We start from the raw sequence: 10797 nt of genomic DNA on the forward strand, positions 1-10797 counted from the left end.
CAAAGAGTCAGTTCTTACACCTATCAGCCCGACAAAATCCTCCACAGATGTACCCACTAATGTTTAATAATATTCAGCTTAATCCTGCATCATCCTTGAACATGCTTGGGGTTTCATTTACTCGGGACTTATTTTGGAAAGAGTATATTACATCTCTTGTAAAATCTGTTTCTAAGAGATTAGGTGTGCTAAGCCGTCTCCGTTCCTTCTTTACCCTTCCACAATTGTTGACTCTATACACGGGTTTTATCCGCCCCTGTGTGGAGTACAACTCTCATGTGTGGGGAGGCTCCCCACATACAGCTCTTCTCAATAGGGTGGAGTCAGAAGGCTTTTCGTCTCATTATCTCTCCTCCTTTCACTGCCTTCCTTCAACCTCTGTCTCCGCCGCACTGTTGCACATTTATCTCTTTTCTATCGCTACTTCAATGGTCACTGCTCCTCTGAACTGTCTGCTTGCATCCCCCCACCTCTACGACGGGTGCGTTAGCAGCAAACTCTCATCTCTTTTCTGTCCAACTCTCTAATGCAAGAGTTAACCGTTACTCCCAGTCCTTCATTTATGCAACAAGTCAACTCTGGAACTCTCTCCCTCTGTCTGTATTTGCTGTTAGCTATGATCTTCAGTCTTTCAAACGCAGTGTGTCCAGGCATCTCGAAATGATCGGATCTTGAACTTGGCTCTCTCTTATATTTTGCTTTTCTCTTGAAAGGAACGATTATTGCGGGCTCTTGGCCTTTGGTTCCTTCTTCCTAGCATGAAAAAAAAAAAATCCAGGAAGCTCTCTCTTCAGCTCTCCGCGTGACCACTGATAGCGCTTTCCCTTGCTGTGTGGAGTATGTTGGGGTCATCATGATAAGAGTCAACTGGACCTTATCAGTGTTCATTTGCATATATATCGTAGACCTGACATTATTATTATTATTATTATTATTATTATTATTATTATTATTAAGAGCACTACTACTACTACTACTTCTACAACTATTGCTACATACTACTACTTGGACCCTTTTTTAGGTATGTACAGAGACGGGGTATATATGAGTATCTAGAGTGAGAGGAGGGAAAAGGGAGGGAGGGGAGAGGGAAAGAAGGGAGGGATGCAGTGGGGTTAGAGAAAGAGAGAGAGAGAGAGAGAGAGAGAGAGAGAGAGAGAGAATTATTGTAGCAGAGAACACCACCAAAATCTCCAGGAAATAGCTAAGAAATTTTTTAAGATCCTAGAAAGGCCTAATATTTGGTAAAGATTTCTGCAAATTACCTCTTAAGGAAAAATATCTCTAAATTTACCTACGGAAATTTCTAAGCTCGACAAGCCAAATGGTTTCCTGTAAGCCAAGAAACCATTTTATATAACCAAACCATACGTGCTCTCTACGTGTTAACAAGTGGGTTGGTGAAAGATTAGTGCCCCTTCCTGTAAAACAAATAACTCAGAGTCAAATGGCCACCCCTTACCGGATTATGGCGTCTGGCGATAGATAGATAGTAAACTTCATTTTTAAAAAAAGCATTAAAAGGATATGAGACTCCAATAATACATGGCTTGTGTGTGTGTGTGTGTGTGTGTGTGTGTGTGTGTGTGTGTGTGTGTGTGTGTGTGTGTGTGTGTGTGTGTGTGTGAAGTAGTTAAAGTGTAATAGACAACATAAATCGCTAAGGCATAGGTGCTAGGAACCCTAAGTCAAGGAGAGGACAGCCCCAGAACAACACAGCAGCACAACACAGCAGCAGATCAGCAATTGCAGTGGTGCTGTGTTGATGTTTTGACTTGGCAACACTGCTGAAGGAAGTGATGGAGGATGACAGTGATAAATTATGTGCTGATAATCTAGCTATGAGGAAGAGAAAGAAGGAAGGAAGGAAGGAAAGAAAGGGGGAAGGAAGGAAAGAAGTTAAGAAGGAAGGAAGGAAGGAAGGAAGAAAATCTCTCTCTCGTTCTCTCTCTCTCTCTCTCTCTCTCTCTTCCATAACCCCTTGTTTCCCTCCATCCCTCCCCATCCTCCTTACCTCCTCTCCCATTCTCTCCTCACCTTTAAGACACACACATACTTCCGTCTCCATTAATACCTCAAGAGTGTCCCAGTCTGGCCGGAACTGTGAATATTTTTTACAATAAACACAAAATCAGAATAAAGAAAAATTCAGAATAAACAAAAATCAGAATAAACACAAATTCAGAATAAACATAATTTCAGAATGAACAAATTTAGAATAAACACTAATTCAGAATAAACACAAATTTAGAATGAACACAAATTCGGAATAAATTCAGAAAAAACACAAACTCAGAATAAAAAAATCAGAGTAAGCACAATAAAAAAACAAACAAACAAATTCAGAGTAAACACAAATTTAGAATAAACACAATTTCAGAATAAACACAATTTCAGAATAAACACAAATTTCAATATAGCTATAATTTTTGCTAGACAATTTATTCCATATTTATTTCACGACTAGAAATTCTCGCAAAGAAAAAAAAAAATAATTATACACCTTAACTTCATGCCAGGTGATGAAGACAGACATTTTGATGCTTACATAACATTCAAAATTCCACTTAATCTCATCTCTAAGGGGAGGAAATTAATATATATGAGTAGTATGCTGTGTGTTTATGTAAATGAACGATAATTATTTCCAGCTGGCTCAAAATTCTATCAAGATGAACTAACACGCCCTACACATCAATATTTCCCCGTGTACCCTGCAGAAATGTTCTCCAACGTTTATCTGCCACCTAAAATAATGAAAGATGCTACATGTACTAATTTTATGAAAGTAGTACAATGGATGGCGTTACGTGTACTATCTATGTGATGGTAGTATAAAGGAAGGTGTTACATGTCCTGTTCATGTGCAACCAGCTTGGCTACACATGCCCACTACCCACGCTGACCTGTGTGTTTTCATGTTCGTTAGCCAAGTGAACACCATACTGCACACACTTCTCTCCTCCAACATCCACCTGAAACACTCAGAGCTGAAGTTTGAATAGTACACACTGAATAGCTGAAGGATAGGATTATCTCTTGGTACTAAAACTTGCACTAATAAAACTTCTAGCCAGTATATCCACGTGACTGGCAGAACTGGTAGAGACTGGACTGAAAGATCAAGATAATGCGGCTTCCAAAGTATCGGTAAATTAGCTTTGCATGTCCTCCATCATGTATTGACATCAACGTCATCGCAACACATCCGTCCAAGTGTTTATTCAGCAGCATTAATATCTCTGCCTTATTAACACTCTCAGCTTTAATCTCGGTAACACTCACACTCCTACAGCTGACTCCCGTATACAGTACATTCAGTCTCCTGTGACACACACACACACACACATTAAGTTTGAAAAGCCTCGTCTCGGGTGAACATCATCATCTACAGTATATGTAGCAAAAAAAAAAAAAAAAAAGCCACCGACCTGAAGAAAACTGAAGAGATAAACACGCTTTGTACCAGAGCACCAATAAATAAATAAATAAATAAATAAATAAATGGTAAGAGGAGTTTGCGTACCAGTAATTAACACAACTGGTGATTGTCTGTTTCACCGTTATTTAGGTTAATTACAGAGCGTCGATATTAAAACATCTGTATTTATTTTACGCAAACTTGGTCTAAAATTACTTTCTCCTGATCTTGAATACTGAGTTATAACGATAAATACTAGAATATGATGCTAGTCAAGAAGAAGTGCTGTGGAAACGTTGCAACATAGATGCAAACAGGGCCGGGTGTAAGACAACTGGCCTAAGTGCGTCAATTGGGCGCAGAGTATAAGAAGGCTACGAGATAGGGAGCTATGGTAGGCCTAATCTGCTCTGGTCATGTCAAGTACACACAACAACACCTTGCAACATACACCTAACACCACATTGCAGGGTTTACAGAGAATTATGTACTTTTGAGAGGTGATCTATACTGTTTGTTTACTTGCAGGCTTACGTGCATGCAACTTTATATTCAAATGTAGCTTAGATCTATTTTGTCCATTAACTCTCATGCAAATTTTAAGCACACAGTTTGATTCCTCTTGATTGTTTTTGATTCCTTTTGATTGCTTTTGATTGCCTATTAATATATCAATGATTCTACAGACCTTGGCTATGAACCTGACGGCCCCACGAAAAACATTCCCAGTTGGTCCTAGCAGCTTCTAAGGTCGGCCCCTGGATCCCATTTATTGTGAGTTGTAAGGAGAGAGCAATACTATGATGCTAGTCACGAAGAAGTGCTGTGGAAACGTAACATAGATCCAAAGCACTGTCTTTTCTCTGCCACTGAGCCACAGAAGGACGAAAATCTGGGCCAAAATAAGGCAAAAAATTAAATCCACTCTGGCGGGAAAGACTGTGAAGGAATTTCTCTGTCACACCCATCTCCTCATTTCTCCTGACTTCCTTCTAACTTTCGATTTGCTTTTCTATGAGGAAGAAGAGGTATGGGAATTTTCTGTTGTCTTAATCCTTGTTCTTACTGGGGAAAAAAGGGTAACTTATGCTTTTCTCCTTGTGGCTAAGATGTGTGTTTTCCCAGGAAGAATGAGGCACTTGGGAAGACTGCTAGACTCTCTCTCTCTCTCTCTCTCTCTCTCTCTCTCTCTATCTATCTATCTATCTATCTATCTATCTATCTCTCAGTAATACTTTCCTTTCGTAGCTAAGATGTTTTTTCCAGGAAGGATAAGGGATACAAAAAACTACTGCTACAACTACTATTACTGCTACTACTACTACGTCTACTCTCTCTCTCTCTCTCTCTCTCCCTCCCTCCCTCCCTCTCTCTCTCTCTCTCTCTCTTTCTCTCTCTCTCTTGCAAATCAGACGTGCGTTACGAGGGGTATTTACTCGCAGATTTATTCGCGAACCTCCATATAGCCTTGTGGGTGGCTGAGATTACCTAACACCTTTTCCTTAGCGATTTACCTTCCAAACTACACCTTAACACTCTCTTGAATGCTATTTCTGTCAATCCAATTTCGACATGGTTTGCATCAGTAATAGAAAAGAGAAAAATGAAGTGTAATATGCAGGATAAGTCACTAAGGAAGAGGTGTTGGGGAACTGGGAAAGCCCCTCCTTGCTCTTACCCTCGTTAGTTTCAGAATCGACCACAGATGGCGTGGTTTAAATGAATTTCGGCAACCCCTTCAGCACCCGACTATAATACACAGGCATCCTACCTTGTTCAGACGACGAGAGAGAGAGAGAGAGAGAGAGAGAGAGAGAGAGTTAAATATTGTTTTTACTGAGGAAGTGAGAGGCTAAGAGTGTGCCTTGTGCTTGCAAACAGAGTGAGGGAAAGAATTTGTGTCACGGAAAGAGGGAGAGAGAGGAGAGAGGAGAGGAGAGAGAGAGGGAAGGAGAAGGAGGGAGAAAGTGAAGTGAGGGAGGGAAAGTAACCTTTGCTGAGAGAGAGAGAGAGTGAGAAAGAGAGGGAGAGAGAATACCAAGCAGTAGCCATTCAATCGTGAGACCTAAGTGACTGCAGGCATCATGAGGCCAAACAACAAATTCGACGACCTCCTTTCTCGGCTTGGTACCGGGAAGTGGAACATCGTTATTCTCGCCACTGTCGGCTTGTGTAAGTTAGACTGGATTTTTTTTTGTCTCATTCTTGTTGGCTCAAAGTACCCCTCAACACATTTTCCCCAGCGATTTTATCTGTCACACCCCATTAACCTGTGTCAGATGGAAGCTATGTCAATTTTATAAAGATAAATCAGGAAGGGGAAATAAATCTTTACATACTGCTTCATCAAAATACAAGACAATAGTAAGAGAATTCGTAAAACACCAGCCTGAAATATCGTCTAGTGTCCGATGAATGTAATTAACGCAACATGTATCGATAAAAACAAACTCACAAATATCGTATAAGTGTGTTAACGTGTAATGGATGAAATACGTAGCAAAGGAACATAGACAAACAATTTTTCACTGCCAACGAAAATAATCATAAAGCTGATCTGACTTTCCTGCAAATATATGAGGAGAAAGAACTATTTGCTGATCCGCCATACGCAGCGTTAAGGATGGGAGTGAAGAATTATAGGGTGAGTGTAAAAAGCGCTTCACTTGATATTCATGACAGTTTCTTGTGTGTTGCGGGTACGGCCTTGTCTGCTGGTGTGGGCGTGACAGTGGGAGTAGGAAATGAAGAAATGATCCAGGGTAGATACTGACAACGCTTAGACGTCCCAGCAACGCACAGGAAATCACCAGCGGAGTTAAAGAGTAGTTTTATATCTTTACCACCCTGATTTTTTCCTCTTGCGTCTTATTCCACGTAGCTCAATCGCAGAATAACAGTGCTATGGCTCCACATCCTTTCCATAACACTTCTTCGTGACTAGCACCATATTCAAGCGTTAGTCTATTATGCTACAACTCAGTATGCAAGGTGAAGATGTGGTAATTTTAGAAGTTAAAGTAGGATACACTTGTTTAAAAAGTATACACGGTTGAGGGAAATTTTAGCCCCTTCTGATCGTTTGTTTAAAATTGCCACAACCAGACGATTTTATTCAGCTTGAGATTCCTCGTGGTGAAGGGATTAATGGAGGATTTACCTAACCCCTCCATGTGGATTTGATCATATTAAAAATAGTACTTAAATGTGTTTCTCATTTACAAAAATTTCCCCACAGGTAAAGGTGCACTGATACCGTCCTAGCGAGTGTGGTGGGAAAGATTACCAATTTATATTAAGATCTATATTAAAATTGTTGCTTGGTGCTTCATGTATAGCTCGACAGAAATTTTCATACGTAAAGTGCTTTGGCGAAATCCATGTGGTGATGCATTCTATATATACAACTTTAACTTGGCCTGACTTCTTCCCATCTTGAATGCCGAGTTGTAACAATAGCTTAACACTCATGATGCTAGTCACGAAGAAGTGCCACGAAAAGGACGTAGAATCACAGTACGGCCTAATTTTGCTCTCAATCTTTGTGACGTAAACTGTAATGGGACAAAGATCAGGGCTAAGTTAGGGTGAAAAACGCATAGTCCCCTTTGGATTTTCACCAGCGAGGTTCTTCACTTTTTTTTAGGCTCCCTGTGGTCCAAGTTCCTTTAGTACTTGTCTTCTGTACTTCATGAAAATAACACTGAACACGACCCTCATGAACATAACACGGAATACGACCCTCATGAGCATAACACTGAACACGACCCTCATGAACAAAGCACAGAACACGACCCTCATGAACATAACACAGAACACCAACTCATGAACATAGCACGGAACACGACCCTCATGAACATAGCACAGAACACGACCCTCATGAACAAAGCACAGAACACGACCCTCATGAACATAACACAGAACACCAACTCATGAACATAGCACGGAACACGACCCTCATGAACATAGCACAGAACACGACCCTCATGAACAAAGCACAGAACACGACCCTCATGAACATAACACAGAACACGACCCTCATGAACAAAGCACAGAACACGACCCTCATGAACATAACACAGAACACCAACTCATGAACATAGCACGGAACACGACCCTCATGAACATAGCACAGAACACGACCCTCATGAACAAAGCACAGAACACGACCCTCATGAACAAAGCACAGAACACGACCCTCATGAACAAAGCACAGAACACGACCTTCATGAACACAACACAGAATACAACCCTCATGAACATAACAGAGAACACGACCCTCATGAACATAACAGAGAACACGACCCTCATGAACATAACAGAGAAAACGACCCTCATGAGCATAACACAACCAAGACCCCCATGAACAGAACACAGAACACCAACTCATGAACATAACACAGTGAATACTTTGAAGAGAGAGATATTAATAATTAAAATAACCAATTTAACACAAACTATTGCCTTTGGGATATTTACATCATTTAATTCAAAGATAAAAACGGTAGATTTTGTATTTATATTATGTATTTTTAACTTTACTATTGAGAAGCCAAATATGCGAGAGTGACGCGTGCTTAGTTTGATGGTGATGATGATGATGATGATGATGATGATGTTGTTGTTGATTGTTGATGGTGACAGTGGAGGTAATGATTGATGAAGATGATGATGATGATGATGATTGATGTAGCTGATGTTGTTGTTGTTAATGATGATGATGATTGAAGATGATGAAGATGGTAGTAATGATGATAATGATGATATTGATGTAGCTGATGTTGATGTTTTTGCTGTTGTTGCTGCTGCTCGCCCATCTCCACCCACCTCACCCTTTTTATGCCAACCCACCACCCAACCGTTGTGACGTAAGAAGCTCCCTAACATTTTTTTCTAGGCGATTTGTTTCTCCTTCTTGCACGGTACATCTTAACTTTCTCCTGATGCTGCGAGTGTTCAGATTCAATGTAGATTGTATTTATAATGTTTCATCATTCATTCATTGCCAGACACCATGTATCCCAAACGGGGTGGCCAAGGCTTAGAGTTAATTGTTTTACAGGGAGGGGCACTAATCCTCCACCAACCCCACTTGACACGTAGGGAGAACGTTATGCCAACAGCATCTGGTGTTCCCAGGCGGTCACCCAATGTACAACTGGATATTAAGGCCTGGCATGCAGAAAAAATCGCAAAGGAAGAGAAGTTACGGGACACCACAACAAGACCTTCAGAGACTTTACTCATCGTTAGTTTTTTTTTTTTTTTTTTTTTTTTTTTAGTCCATCTTTAGTAGGCGTACGGTACTGTGGCCTCCATAAACAATAATTACAATTTAGCGTTAATTGCTAAAGTATTGGCTAGACTGGTGCATGGTCATGAGGGTGCAGTGTGGCTGGGTGTGTGGCAGCAAGTGGGCTGAGACTGCTATTTTAGTACTGAATCAGACTTCCTGTGTGTGTGTGTGTGTGTGTGTGTGTGTGTGTGTGTGTGTGTGAGAGAGAGAGAGAGAGAGGTGATGGACTTGGATATGAAGGAGACAGAGATGAAGATGATGGAGATGACAACGAAGACGAGGACGAAGAAAAACTCACGTTGCTCTTGGAAGTAAAGAAACGAACATACGACATATAATTAATTGAAAGTTTGCTAATTAAAACCTTAATTATTAAATCCTTCACTCCGATGACGAATTTTTACGTTACTCCTCCTTTTTAAGAAGATTTTATTTGAGAAAAAAAAATGATGCTAGTAGCGAAGAGGTGCTGTGGAAAGGTTGGAGAGCCGTGATGCTGATTCCTTTGTGCCACTGAACTACGTGAAATAAGCTGCAAAAAAGACGATAATCTGGGCCAAGTTAACGTAAAGAGAGAGAGAGAGAGAGAGAGAGAGAGAGAGAGAGACAGAGACAGACAGACAGACAGACAGACAGACAAACAGAATCTTCCCAAGTGCCTCCTTCTTCCTGGGAAAACACACATCTTAGCCAGAAGGGGAAAGGCATAAACCAAGGATAAGACGGGGAGAATGATTATATGAGGGAGGGGTAAGATGGAGAAAGGCAGCCAAATGGTGGACTAGAGGACGACGTGGGGGTGTTTTGTTTGTGGCCAATTCGTACGAGATTAAGGCGTCTAGAAATAAATAAGAATAGATTGAAAGATAGACAGATAGACACAGACAGACATAGGCACAGAAACAGTAGATTGCTAGACAGATGGTGACACAGACAGGGAGACAGACACAGACAGATAGTTAGACAGACAGAAAGACAGATAAGAGACAGATAGGTATACAGACAGACAGACAGATAGACACCATACCTCACACTTCAAGCAGAGTTACATCTACAAAATCTTACAAGCTGTTACTGGGTCATTGTGGTACTGATAACGCAAGAAAGAGAGCAGATTCCAGTCATCTTAAGTAAATGATAAAGTAAATGTTTTCCTTATCATTTTCTTTGTGCCAGTGCTTAAGTTACCCCCGTCCCCCCTCCGAAGTTGCTGCTTCCCATGTGGCAGGTTCGGACACGTGTTATAAGTGGCAGTGGATAATACCTACCTCCTCTTCCTTAGCGATTTATTCTGCAAACTGCATCTTGATATTCCCTGGTATGTTGATCCTAACTGTATTAATATTAAAGCGATATTTGTAATACTACTACTACTACTAATAGTAATAGCAGTAGTAGTAGTAGTGATAACAACAACAACAACAACAATAATAATAATAATAATAATAATAATAATAATAATAATAATAATAATACCAACTCTAACGTACGGAAGTGAAGCTTGGACGTTGTTGGAAGGACACAAGTCAAGAGTGAGAGCAGTGGAAATGAGTTATTTAAGAGGAGCCTGTGGAGTCACATGGAGAGACAGGCTGACGAATGAGGATATAAAGGAGCGTTGTGGTGTTGATGTGGATGTGATAGGAAGCGTTAGGAGGAATATACTGAGGTGGTTTGGCCATGTGGAGAGGATGGAGGGTGAAAGACTGACGAAGAGAGTGTATGTGAGTGAGGTGGAGGGAGGAAGAGGGAGGGGGAGGCCGAGGATGAGATGGAGGGATGGGGTGGAGAGGTATATGAGAGAGGGGGGTGTGAGTTGGGAGCAGGGCAGTGAAATGGCGGGGGACAGGGCGACTTGGAGGTGATTTGTTTGTGGCCACCCCAAACGGGGTTGAGGCGTCTGGCAATAGATAGATAGATAGAATAATAATAATAATAATAATAATAATAATAATAATAATAACAATAATAATAATAATCATCATCATCATCATAATCATCATCATCATCATCATCATCATCACAACTAGAAAACACTCAGAGAGCGCATGCCTCCGCCAATGCCATTGCAGGATCCGGA

The sequence above is a fragment of the Coenobita brevimanus genome, chromosome 106 (assembly GCF_032717465.1).
Source record: "Coenobita brevimanus isolate Jiangsu-jjx chromosome 106, ASM3271746v2, whole genome shotgun sequence".
In the NCBI taxonomy this organism is placed as follows: Eukaryota; Metazoa; Arthropoda; class Malacostraca; order Decapoda; family Coenobitidae; genus Coenobita; species Coenobita brevimanus.